The following is a 13,564-nucleotide window of genomic DNA, read 5'->3' on the forward strand; positions in this document are numbered from 1 at the left end:
GACTTGGGGGAGGTGAAAACAGCAGCAAAACCAGGGAGGTTGCTTCCTCGGGGACTGGAGGAGGTTTTCCATCCCTCCCAGCCCTCAAACCCATGAGCAGGAGCAGACACAGGACCTTGAATACCAAGGAAGAACTTGAGAAGGTTTATGCGGGCGCTTATCCAGGGGTAATGAGGACAAAGGTGCAGTAATGGGAGTCTTTGTGTCTAATAAAGGGAAATTTATTCAGACGGCTCCTGGAAAGTCAGACCACGACAATATCAATCTCAACTAGTTGCTTCCTGATCCGAATATTTAAGTGGCCCAAAAAAAAAAAAAAAAAAAAAAAAAGAAAAAAAGGAAAAACTACACCCCCTTCATCCCCCTGCAGAGACCAATGTGAGTGGGCACAGCCCCAGGGAGCTGCCAGGTCCCACAGCAAGGTTTGCAAGGACCCAGGAGCAAAAGGAGCCTGAGGTCAGGGCCTTTCAGACTTTGTCACATCCTGGGGTGTTTTGTTTGTTTGTTTCTCCCCCTTTTTCTGCTGCAGCAGCACCGTGATGGGGCTGTTCCCAACCTGGAGCATGGAGCCTTCCCCCAGGGCAGCCGGGGAGATGCTGCAGAAAAAGTCCCCAAAGGGAAACCCACTCTGCTCCTCGCTTCCTTAACACTTAACAAGAATTGAAATGGCTTCAATTCTTCTTCCCCAGCCTGTCCTGAACAGGGCACTGGACAAAACCTTTATGATTTGTGCTGGCTTAAAGATGCTCCAGGAGCAGGGAGGGTGTGGATCATGCTCCGGGACTGAGCATCCCGGTGGTGATGATCCCAGGTCCTTCCTGCTCGACTCCGGGACGAAATAAATGTTTTCTTTCAGCTTTTGCACCAGGTTTTTTGTTCTATGCTTAAAGCCTTGATCCAGAAACTCGCCCTCCCCCCCCCCCCCCAAAAAAAAAACCCCAAACAAACAAACAACAAAAAAAAGAGCGAATATGCACCGTGCCTTTTCTGCCGGTGCAGTTTCACTCTTAGATCTCTTTTTACTGCTCCTAAAGTGCCTTTTAGGTAAATGCAAAACCGATTTCGTGTCCCTTTGCTGTCCCTGCTCCCCTGGGGGGTTTGCTGAGCTCCCCCACGTTGGTGTCACACTGAGATTTGGGTGAAATAAAAGCGGTCAGGGGCAGGACATGGGGCTTGGAGAGGCTTTTTGACAGCAAAGGGAAGGAAATAAAGGGCAGGCAGTTCTGACAGAAGCATAAATGTTTAATCAGCTCTTGCTTAACTCGGCAAACCTGTCTCGGAGAGAAAGTTTGCAATTATTACCTGGATCAAGACAGCTTAATTAAGCAATTAGGATGTAAAGTTAACAGCCCTTGCAGAATGAGTTGCAGCGCTTCAATTGCAGAGCTGCTCAAGCGTGGAGGTGAGTGACAGGTTGGGAAAAAACACCTTTTTGTCTTTCTTTCCTCCCCATAAAACTAAACTACCATCAGGTTAACAGGATGGGTCACATCCCCAGTCACGGATGGGAATTTCACCCGGGCTGGGATGCAATAGCCCACTGAGGAAAGCTCCATCCTCAGTCTTGCACCAGCTGGAGGCAATGGCTCCTTGGAGAGCCCACTGAAGGCAGGAGATGTCTCAGGCCGACTTAAAGTCCCCCCCTGTGGCTTCTCTGGAAGGGAATAAATAAACAAGGCAGTGAGATGGCTCCCGGGAGCCATGTGCTGGGCCACCTCCAGCAGCCCCTGAAATGGGGCTGCAGTTTCCTAAGGACTTTCAGCCAGCACCAAAGCACAGTGGGAGGGGAACGTGTAGCTGAGAGGCACAGGATGCAGGGACCAGGCATCCAGGAAAGCTGGGGAGGGATCATAGAATCACAGAATCCTAGAATGGGCTGGGTTGGAAGTGACCTCAGAGCTCATCAAGTCCAACCCTTGATCCACTCCCCCCATGGTTCCCAGCCCATGGCACTGAGTGCCACATCCAGGCTCTTTTGAAATATCTCCAGGGATGGAGGGAGTTCTTACAAGGGCATGTAGAGATAGGACTAGGGGTAAAGGTTTTAAACTGGAAGAGGGGAGATTTTGGTTACACATCAGGAAGAAATTCTTCCCTGTGAGGGTGCTGAGCCCCTGTGCCAGGTTTCCCAGGGAAGCTGTGGCTGCCCCATCCCTGAGAGTGTCTCAGGTCAGGTTGGATGGGGCTTGGAGCACCCTGGGCTGGTGGGAAGTGCCCCCAAAGGGTAGGAGTGGATTTCCAACCCAAACCAGTCTGGGATTCCATGAGCTGCCTATGCTGGATGCTTTCTCCATCTGTTTAGGGAGACCTTGGACATCCTGAGCAACACCTCTCCCTCACATGAGATACCAGTGGGAAAGGAACAGCTTGTGCAAGCTCCACACCTCCACCTTGATGGACCTCACTCATCCTCCTCTGAGCAAGGCATTTGGATGTCATGGCCACACAGATCCTCTCTCTGCAGGGCTGGGGGAAGCCAGTGTTTCACAGGAGAAGCCTACAGGGTTGGTAAACTCCTTAACCTCCATCTCCAGTGACCTAGAAACACCACAGCTCCTCTGATGTCCCATGTGCTCACATCCTCCCCTGCCCATGGAAGGATTTGACAGCTCCTGATGCTCGGAGGACAGAGTAAGCCTGAGGCTGAGCTGAAGGAGTGTAGGAAAGGATAAAGCTGAGTGATTTTTAACTTGGGTCATAAAATCTTTATGGTAAGTAAGACGAACCCCTTGAGGCTTGAAATTGTAAAATTCTGGTTCCGGGCTGTTGGGCCTGGAAATTAAATTCCCATTCTGCAGTCTCAGTTGTGCCTTACACAATATTCAGTGGTACCATCCAAGAGTGAGAAGTGATGCTCCCCAGCCTACATCCCACCAGGACCACCTGGAGGTGACAGCAGGGGATGGCTGGGTCCAGCATTAGCTGGTCCAGAGCAAACATGGAAGTAAACAGTAAAAAAAAATTATCAGGGAAGTGCTACACCTGGAAAATAGGGATATTTCTCCACTACTTCCACCCCTGCAGTCAATAGCATGAAGCCTCCAACACATCCATCTAAATGTGTCTGGGAGAGAGGGCTTCAGCCTGGATCTTGGCCAATGGGACAGGTTTTGGGGTTGCTCTCTGCCTTTTGGGGCCTGACCTAATGGCAGCTGAAGCCAATGGGAATTTATCTTACTAAGGCAAATTACACCCTCCCAATGATCAGAAGGAGGTGAAAGGAAATGGGTTTCCATCCCAGAGTATTAATTTAAAGAGCTCCCTCAGGGCTGTCCCTTTAAGGAAGTCTAAAATCATATTTAAAGGCTGCAGGCACAAACCACAGCTTTTACTTAATATCTTTGGATAATTAAAATCTGGCAGTGGGGGAGGACTAGCACAGGTTATATATAGTATTTAAATTGAAACTTCTTCTGATCTCTTGAAGTTTCTACTTATTATTTTTTTAACAAACTTTAATCTAGCTACCAGAGAGCTGCAAATTAGACCTGGTGAGGTCTGGCTCAGGTGAGACACTGCTGACATGTTTGATTTGGAAGATGATGGAATAGACTGAGCTGCCTCGGCCCAGGAAACCCAGGTGTGGGAAAAGTGATCTGGACTGGAATTAATGGTTTGGAAGAACAAGGCTGAGTTAGCTGGGGTTCCAAGCCAGAGCTGCCCAGACATGGTCCTGCCTCCATCTCATGCCTAAGATCCATCTTTAAAGCACACCCAGTGCAAAGCAGGGCTGTGGCTTCCCTGTTGTGGGAAGGGAGCAAAGAGTCTGAGCCCAGGGCAGAACTATCAGAAAGCTGAGAAACTGGGACAGGACAAAGACAGAGGCTTGAAGCAGGAAATTCAGAACTTGAGTGACTTGCAGCACAGCTCAGAAGCACAACCAGGAGCTTGCAGAGCCAGCTCATGAAGTGACCATTCTGCTGGTTATGGAGAAGAGGAAAAATAGGAGGATGGTTCTCAGCCAGGCTGCAGAGCCCAGGGATCATAGAATCATAGAATCCTAGAATGGGCTGGGTTGGAAGGGACCTCAGAGCTCACGAAGTCCAACCCTTGCTCCACTCCCCCCGTGGTTCCCAGCCCATGGCACTGAGTGCCACATCCAGGCTCTTTGGAAATATCTCCAGGGATGGAGAATCCACCCCTTCCCTGGGCAGCCCATTCCAATGGCTGAGCACCCTCTCCAGAAAGAAATTCTTTCTAATGTCCAACCTAAACCTCCCCTGGCACAACTTGAGACCTCTTGTGCCCTCTTGTCTTGCTGAGAGCTGCCTGGGAAAAGAGCCCAACCCCCCCCTGGCTCCAACCTCCTTTCAGGGAGTTGGAGAGAGTGATGAGGTCTCCCCTGAGCCTCCTCTTCTCCAGCCTCAACACCCCCAGCTCCCTCAGCCTCTCCTCATAGGATCCTCAGAGGATGCTCCAGGATGGGGTGATGCCCTCAGAACCTCAGTCCCTCTGTCCCCACTGGCTTTACACAGGAAAGAACAGCCCTGAGTTCAGCAGATAATGATGAAGCCTCTTTAGGCTCCCCTGACAGAAAGTCACTTTAATAATCTATAAGACAGGGTTGATTGAATAGGAAAAAAGCCAACAAAAGCACAACAACCCCAATCAATGCTCGACAGCTCAGCCTATTGTTTGCTTCCTCCAGCAGCCCTACAGGATGACTCCTTCCTTGCCTTGAAAATGCCCCAGACCCTGGATGTAGGGAAATTTGAGCCACACTACTCAGATACCCATTATCTGCCTTGGGGAGGCCACCACCACACCCATGGATTTATCATTGGATGTTCCAGCTGGGAATAAAAGCTCAGTTGTGATTTGCCATGCTGAAAAGAAAGCTGTATTTTTTATTCTGCCTCCTCCCCCCCTTTCTGCCCATCAACAAAAGGGGGGGGAAGGCAAAACTGCTGAGCAAAACCATAATGTCTGTACATAAGGAGAGGGAGCAAAGGAGCAGGATTACAATTTATTGCAGAGCGTGGGCAGTGTGTGTGCTGCACACAGGGAAATTGCCAGAGATGCAGATATTTTGCAGAGCTTCTTATTTACTTTTTTTTTTTTTTTTTTTCTTCCTTTTACGAGTAAATAAGACATTCAATAAGAGCTGGCAATTTTCTCACATGCAGCCTCCAAAGAGCTCTCTCAACATTTTGCTGTTTAAAAAACCACCACCACACACATCACCCCACCCCATCTCCCACACGTTGTGTTTTCCTAATGGAAAAGGTTTATTCCTGGAAGAAATTACCCTTCATTTGTGAAAACCATTTCATTACTTAAAAAAAAAATCACTACTGCACACTCTGAGCTGTGCTGAGCTATTCCAGCTCCTTGTGAGATCTCTTTGGTATTGACAGAAAAGTCAAATGACACCAATGGGTCAAAAAGCTCAGGAGAGATGCAAAATCTCCATCCCTCCTCCCTAGCTGCATTGCCTGGGAACATCAGCTGCAATTTCTTGGCCCAGAATGACAATTTGGAGGTGGTGAGATGGGTGAGAAGGGAGCTCACCACCCAGCCTGGCTCTGGGAGAGGGTCAGGACCATGGGCATCACACCCACCCAGCTGCTTGGGGGGCAGAGCTGTCTGCAAAATGAGATTTCCAGATGGTATAGAAGCAGGACAAGGAGCACCCAACCCACTGAGGTCTGGCAGCAATGAAAATAGATGGTGCTGAGCAGCACATTCCCAAGAGGAGCATTTATCCTCATAATCAGAGGCATCTTTTGTCCTTGCTCCTTCTTGGAGGACACCTCTGGGAAGTCACTCGTGATGCTTCTGCACCTGTAGGCAGCCCCTGCAAGGCTCCAGCTCTGGGGCCAAATGTAAAATCAGGAATTTCATTCATCCATTCATTCATTTGGATTTAGGTATCCAGCTGCCCCTGGAAATCAATGGTCACTTGGCTGTAGCTGCAGCTCCAAACCTGCCCCTCAGCAGTGCCCAAGGGAAAGGCTGTGGGAGCCAAGCCATTGATCCCATGGCACAGCCTGAGGGATGGTTTGGAGTGGGAAGAGGAGGAGATGGGGGAAGAGAGACCTTTGATGTGTGTGAGACAAATTCAGAGGTTGGCTGAGCTCCTGAACCTCAGTGTTCCCAGCCCAAGGACAGGAGCCCTGTGGGACAGTGGGATGCCCAGGGGAGCAGGGCTGGGCAGCTCCATCTCCTTTCCTCTCCCAATGGTTGATCTCAGCTGATGCTGACAGGAGCTGAAAAATCTCCAGGATATGAAGTTTCCAAAAGTTTTGGCATAAGAAGCAGAAACTCTCCACTTCTGTCCCCAGAGGCTGCAGCTTGTCCTCCCCCTTGGAAGCACCAAGAGGTGGGAGGGAAAGGCTGGGAATGGTGACTCCTTGTATTTCCAGCAGAGATTTGCTCTGAGTCTCACCTACCAAACCTCCAGGCTTTCAACGCCATCAGGTCTCAAAATTTATAGAAATACAGCCCAGAAGAAAAGAGACTTTAACCAAATTTTGAGACAATTACTGAGGATGCATCCGTGGCCCTGAGTTCCCTGAAGCTTCCTGCACACCATCAAACCCCAGGCCACCCAGGTGATTTTGCTGCTCTCAGCCGTGTCCTGGGTGTCACATCTCATCTGTCACCCACGAGCCCAGGCAGAAGAACCAAGCAGTGGTGTTAAACACCTGGCAGAGCACAGGAGGTGGGAGGCTGGAGCCAGCCCCCAGGATGCAGAGGTGGCTTCATGCCTGGGCTGTTCCCTGAGGCATGGAAAGTTCCTGGGAAGATGCATCTCCCACACTGAATTGGCTCCCTGCAGCTTAAAAAAAAAAAGCAGTGAAGAATGTTGAGAGGAAAAGGAGCACAGGACAATCTGGCTGTCATCCAGTTTATCCAAATATTGCTATTTTGGGCTTTGCTCGAGTTTCTTTGCAGCCCAGAGGCACATCCCCAGCTCCCAATTCTTTAGATCTGGAATGTACTGAATAATTCCCTTTAAAGAAGAAGGGAAGAGGAATTTTTGACAGTGCCACCATAGCAACAACTGATGTCACAACTACAGGAGCACGAGTCCATTGGCAGCCCCTGAGTTCAGGAGGAACTTTTGCTCAAGAGTAAATATTACCTGCAGTAGAGTGGGGAATACAGAAAGCTGAGTAAACAGCTGTTGTTTTGCATAAATGTGCTTTTAACTCAAGCACTGCTGAGAGAAAACATCCCTTCTGGAGCCCTCAGATAGGTCGTTATCAGAAGGAGCCTCCAGGTAAGTAGCATCTCAAGAAATGAAGTGGTTTTGCAGGCACTAACCCATTCCCAGCCCTTCCTCCAGCCCTGGACTGCACCAGCTGTGAGATTCCTCAAGAATTCCAAGGATTTCTTTAGTTTATCCCGACAGTCACAGCACAGCAGAGCTGGGCTGAGCCTGGACCTGGGTGGAAATCAGGGAATCATCACCCAGCCCCTGCTCCCCTGTGCCTGCAGAAAAATCTCTCCTCTTATCTAGGGAGGCTTTTCCCGGGGTCCTGCTGGGTGGGCACAACCCATGTGGGTAGAGGCAAGGCATTTGGGGTGACTTCAAGCCATCCTGGTGAATAGAAGCCATCCTGGGGGGCTACAAGCCCTCCCCAGTGGCTGCTGAACCAAAAGGCTCTGCTGGAAGAGCCCCGTGCCCATCCTGGGGTCTCCTTGCAGGCTGGCTCAGTGCTGCTGAGCTGAGTGGCTCTTCAGATGCATTCTGGACCAAAATAAAATGTACTGAGGCATTTTAAATTCAGCCTGGAGGCGATCTCTGTCTGCAGCCCTTGGTTCCCATCACCATCTGGCAGGAGGAGCTGAAATCCATTTCCAGCAGAGGGGTTTGCCAGGGAGCAGAATAAAGCAAAGGTGGGAGCTGGGTTCTCAAAGAGCAAGAGCTTTGCAGAGCTCCTGCTGCCTGGCAGCCTCCAAGCCCTGGGCAAGCAGGAGGCTTTCACTGGAGGCCAGGTTGTCATCGCCTCAATCTGCAGCAGAAAACAAACCCAGAGAGGTTTTTGTCTCCCCAAGGCTGTGATACGGGGTCTGGGGCACTGGGCAAAGCTCTGAAAACTCAGCTCCTCCTACACTAGCTGGTTGAAGTCTCTTTTCTTCTGGTCTGTATTTCTATAAAACAGAGACAAACAACTTTTTGGGGTTGGTTTTTCCCCCCTCATGAATGTGGGAGTGAGGACCAAACCACAGCATCCCACCACTGCCACAACGCCCAGGCAAGGGAGGAACCAGGGTGTGTATTTTAGGTATATTTGTGCCTGAGTCCAAAATAAAGCAGATGAGAGGATGAGCCACAGTCCTCTAAAGCTGTTGCATATCTACAAGCATAATTCCAGCAATATTTTGTCAGCCAGTGTTGTACAACAGAGAGGACTGTGTCTAAAGGGAGTCTGATTTTCCTGCCCGTGACGGTGCCTGCCAAGAGCAGACAGATCCATTTATAAAATCCCTGTCATTGTCACCAGGCAAGTTTCTCCAGGGCTACCAAGACACGGGCTGCAGGCCAAGTGATATTGCTCGCTTCATCATCCTGCACCAAGTTTTCCAAATCTATTATTCACATCAGCCTGGGGCTTGAGGAAACGAATTTTCCCTACTTTGAAAACAGCGGATTGGGAACAAAAGCCATTTCCCTTCTGCCAAAATAAAGAAATAAATAAATAAGCACGCAGCAGAGACCTCAGCAGGTCCCTGCCATGAGACTGACAAGCAATTTTGCTGCTTTGTGGGTTTTTTTTTGCCTGGCAGTGACAGGCAGAGGACAGGGACCCTGGGCACAGGATGCTCGGGAGATGCCAGCCAGGATCTGTACAAAGCAGGGAGCCAACCCTCCTGCCTGCCCAGCAGCTCAGCTGTCTTTCCAACCCACCCCACAATCCCCACCTGCCCTGCAGTTATAAAAAGCAAATCTGAAGTCCCACAGCCACCTGTGCTTCACCTTAAAGGCACCATTGCCACCAGGCTGGGACAGAGGTGGGAAAGCTCAGGGATGCCCTGGGGAAAAGGCAGCAGCTTCAGCTCTCATTTTCCTCCCGTGCCACAAGCAGGTTTATGGGAAAGAAGGGGTCAAGGGCACAGTTTGGAGTGATGTCTGGTCAGGGGATGGGCTTGAACAGCCTTAAATCTCCCTAATTTCTCACCACCCCAATGCAAGCAGGACCAGGAGGGGCTGGGGGGGCTCAGCTCCCCTCTGACAGCCACAGATTTGCTGGTGTTTTCCCTGCTTAAACTACATTTCCATTTCATCACCCAGTGTTTCTCCTCCCTCCCCAGCAAAACCAGCATCTCAGGCACCCGAGCGGGACAAAAAGCTTGATGCTGATTTCCTATTTCTTTGTTGTCCTTGAGATTAAATATTCTGAAATAATAACACCAAAAAGGCTTGGAGCAACTGAGGAAATTCTTCTGAGCTCCCATTAATTCAGTGTGGTGGAGAGACACAAGATTAAAGGGGTGGGCTCAGGCTCTGCCCACAGCAAGGTACAGGACTCATTTTTCCTGAAATAATGTTTTTTTCTGAGCTGGCACATACACTGGTTCACACAGAAGCTCAGAGTCAAGTGAACATTAATCTGCTTTTCCTGTCCAAGCTTTTAATCAAAGCCTGGTGTAATTAATGGAGGCACTAATAACTCTATAAATGCAAGACAGGTTTAATAGGAAGAGTTTGCACAAAAAAAAAAACCCAAACAAAACCAACCATCACCCTTTGGTGGTGGAGAGACCCAGGGAAACTTGTTGAATTAATCCAGAGATTTAATGTCCAGCTGCTGTGGACTTTATGGGCATAAAAGATTATGGTGCTTGGAGGTCTTATGCCACAGAGACCAACAATTTTTGCTGCAATGGGGCTATCAAGAATTGGGATTGTGTTTTATGGGGCTGATATACAACTCCATAAAGGAGTGATGAGATCTCTTCCTTTTTGATTTGAGTGGCTGGTGTCACGTTACAAAGCTACAATGAACTCCGAGCATCCAGGGATTCCAGCAGCAACGCCAAGGTCTTCATATTATTGCTATTAATTATTACTATTATTACATTAATTTCTAAGGCATCAATCTCCATCCTATCCTGGAACCGTGACATAAATTTAGCACAAAATTAGCATACATTAGCTGAATTAATGTAACATACCATATGTGGCAAAAAACGAACGCAACCTAATGTGGAATAAATTACAATAATTTAACATTGACTCTCAGGACTTGATGAGACTGTAAATCTTCTTAAAGAACTAAGATTAAAGCAAGAAGCATTAAAAAGTGGATTCATTTTACAAAGGAGCAGCCTTTGCAAATGCAGTGTTTTGAGACACAGTTCATTTAGTAGAAGTTTTCATCCAATTTGCCACTTAATAGCATTGCTTTGCAATTACAACATTCCCTTTCACCCAAAGCACCTGCAGCACTTTGCAAACACAAATCCATTTGCACTGTGTCTCCAGAAGCCAAAGAGCATCAACATCCCCAGGTTTTACACGGAATAAAAATGAGCCCTGGAGAAATGGAACCACTTGGCTGAGCCAGGCAGTGCCCACGGCTCAGCAATCCCAACTTCCAGTTCTCCTCCCTGCTCATCCATCAACACTGCTGCTACCTCTGAGCCTGGCAGTGATAAAACCTCCTCCCTGCTCCCTCTGCTCCAGCATCAAACTCCAATTTCTGCCTGGGATGAGGTGGGTGGAGGGACCATCCCAGGGGACCATCCCTGAGAGACGCTCATCTCATCAGCCAGGGTGGGTCCCTTGTGTCCCTCTCCTTCTCCCTTTCTTTCTCCTCCCTTTCTTTCTCCCTCTCCCTCCTCCCTGCTGTTCCAAGGAGGATGTTAAAAGCCTCTTCCCACCACCGTGCACTTTGTTGCAGGGGCTCTAGTGGTGAGGATGCTCTAATGGTTTCTCCTGTGACCATCAGGCAGAGCTGGAACCACCCCCCAGTTTGCACCTGATTTACAGCCAGCAGAACCCAGACCTCGTGGGTCCCCATCCTCCTCTGAGGGTCCCAGACATGATCCGTGCATCACCCTTTTCTTTGTTTCCTGTGTTTTGCTCAACTCAGCAGAGGAAGAGGAGCAGCACAGGGAGCTTTACAGTGAGTGCTGCACTTGGGGGGGTGCAGGAAGGAATCCCCCTCCCCAAGAAGGATTTGGTTGCTGTGAGCTCTGGAAATCTGTGCTGCTCTTTGCCTCCAGGAGAGGAAGAGAGGAGAGGGAGAGTCAAGACACTGCCCTTGAAGAATGCAGGAACAAGTCCATTACTCATAGAAAATCCACTGCTCAGGATGATGAATGCCCTTTGCTGCTATGTTGCTGGTAGTTTCCAGAATTAAAACCCAGACACGGGTTGCAGCTCTGTCAGGCCACTCATTTCCATGGCAAGCCCACAGATTACAAACCACAGCATCTCACTGGGTCGCAGGGTTTTGGAGCTCTGCCCCTTTCCAGCCTCCACCATCCTCGATCCCACCCCAGGACCCCAAATGGCACCTGCTGGACCATGGGTGATGCTACAGCACATCCTCACCCTCTGCCTCTCTGAAGAGTCACTGGGGGGTTCCAAGCACCCAGGCCAAGGGCAGGGGCTGCACCCAGGGGGTAGCAGTGAGCAGAGAGGATTTGTGCATCAGAGAACAGACCCAGGGGGTGCAGAGTCAGGGAGATGCTTATGGGGAAGGTGAGGGGGTCTGGAGCCTCTCCCAGGGACCACCCTGAGCAGGAGAAACTTCCTGCTCATTGCTGGAGTGAATCCCTGGGAAGCAGCAGCCCAGTGCTGAGCTGGAAGGAGGTTCCCATGGGAATGGTCATTTTCATCAATGGAAAAGGGAGAGAAAAGGGAGTCAGGCTGGCAGGAGGGTGATGAACACCTTGGGGTCCTGAGCACCAACCTGCTGGTGTGCAGGAAACTGTAGTTTTTCAACACTAAACCAATCTCAAACTGCTTCAGAAGCCAGTGACAGGCAGGGGGGTGATTTAATCAACAGCTCCCAAACATTTCACCTTTTGGAGTGAGAAAATGCACCAGTGGAAAAAACACCAAATGAAATGTTCCAAAAATCCACCTGGAATCCAGTTTTGCTCATTGCACACCGGCCTGTGAGGTGCTGGGACACAAACTGCAAAAACACAGGGATTTTCTGAGGAATTTTAAATTTTGCTTCCTCCCAGCACGCCCTGAGCTCAATATTATGAAGGTTTTAAAGATGTGGAGAAAGTGGTGAAAGAATATTAATGATATTCTTAGATGAGCATGCTGCTAATAAATTGCAGCTGCTATTTTCACCTTTGGGATATTAGAGGGATAGGAGCTAATTTGCAAGACAGTTTTTGCTGGGCTTTGCTGGAAAATCTTAGAGGAGAAAGGTTAAAAATTGGTGATGGTGCCTGCACTGGGCAAAGGCCATGAGCCCAGGGGAGATTCATCAGCTGAAGAGCAACAGAAGATCACAGCAAAAGGAACTATTATAAACCAAGGGAGGGCACTGTAAAAACTCCAAATTATTCAGAATTATTCATCAGTTCCCAACCCAGGCCTCTGCTTGTGCTTTTTATCTTGCAAATAAGATGTCAGACCTCAGGAAGCTTAATTCAGCCTCTGCTTCCCCAATTTGGTGGCCCAGATGTAATGCTCTGCCACCAAATATCCTGCATTCACAATTTGCTACATTTATTGGCTTCATTTTAAAACATCATGGCCATCTTTTTCTGTCACCAGGAGCTATGACAGAGCTCTCTGATGAAGAGAACTTACTGCAAAAGGTGATAATAAAGAAATCAATCTAACAGTATAGTGTGTATTAAGAATTAATTCTACCTGTTCTTCCCCCCCCCTCCTCCAGGAGCAACAGACAGCTCCCAATAACAGCAGGATGATCTGAAAAGGTGTAGCCCTTGATTAAAAACTGATGTGTGTCAAGCTAATGGGATTATAAATGAATTGCCATTTCTAATAGCTTCCCACCAGCATCCATCTGCCTGCCAGGGCTTCCCAAACAAAGCAGCACCAAGATGCAGCCTGAAGTCAGCCCAGCTCAGTTAAAAACTTTTCCTAATGATCATCAAAATGAATTCTTGCTATCGGACAACACCATCTCAGGGTTAAATATCAGTTAATTTCTGATTTTTATGTACTGAGAACCCAGGATGGGGTCTTCACTGGGCAAGGGTGCCTTGCAGATGAAATTCTCCCAGCAAAGAGGAGCAAGCATCCCCTTGTCCTGCTCCATGGTGGGGGGGTTGTGGGGGGCTGAATGGAAAATTGGGGAACTTCTCCTATTTCTCCCCTCCTCAGAGGATCAGTGGAGCAGAAAGAGCTGCTCCCAAATCCATGTCCCTGTGTCCCTGTGAACCCCTGACAGTCCTGTCCTGGCTTTGCTGCAGCCTTGGCACCACTCAGGTTCTGCCTTGTACAAATCTCTCAAGGGCAGCAAGTACATAAAAGCTTATTTATTTATTTATTCTTTTTTTTTTTTTATAATTTGCCCAAGTCTGAAGAGTTTGTACGTAGCTCAAGAGGACTTAAAAGCTGAGGGGTCTTTGCTATTCCATGCAAAGATCTCTTGGTTTCCTTGTGGTGTCACCA

This window comes from Heliangelus exortis, chromosome 22 (assembly GCF_036169615.1).
Source record: "Heliangelus exortis chromosome 22, bHelExo1.hap1, whole genome shotgun sequence".
In the NCBI taxonomy this organism is placed as follows: domain Eukaryota; kingdom Metazoa; phylum Chordata; class Aves; order Apodiformes; family Trochilidae; genus Heliangelus; species Heliangelus exortis.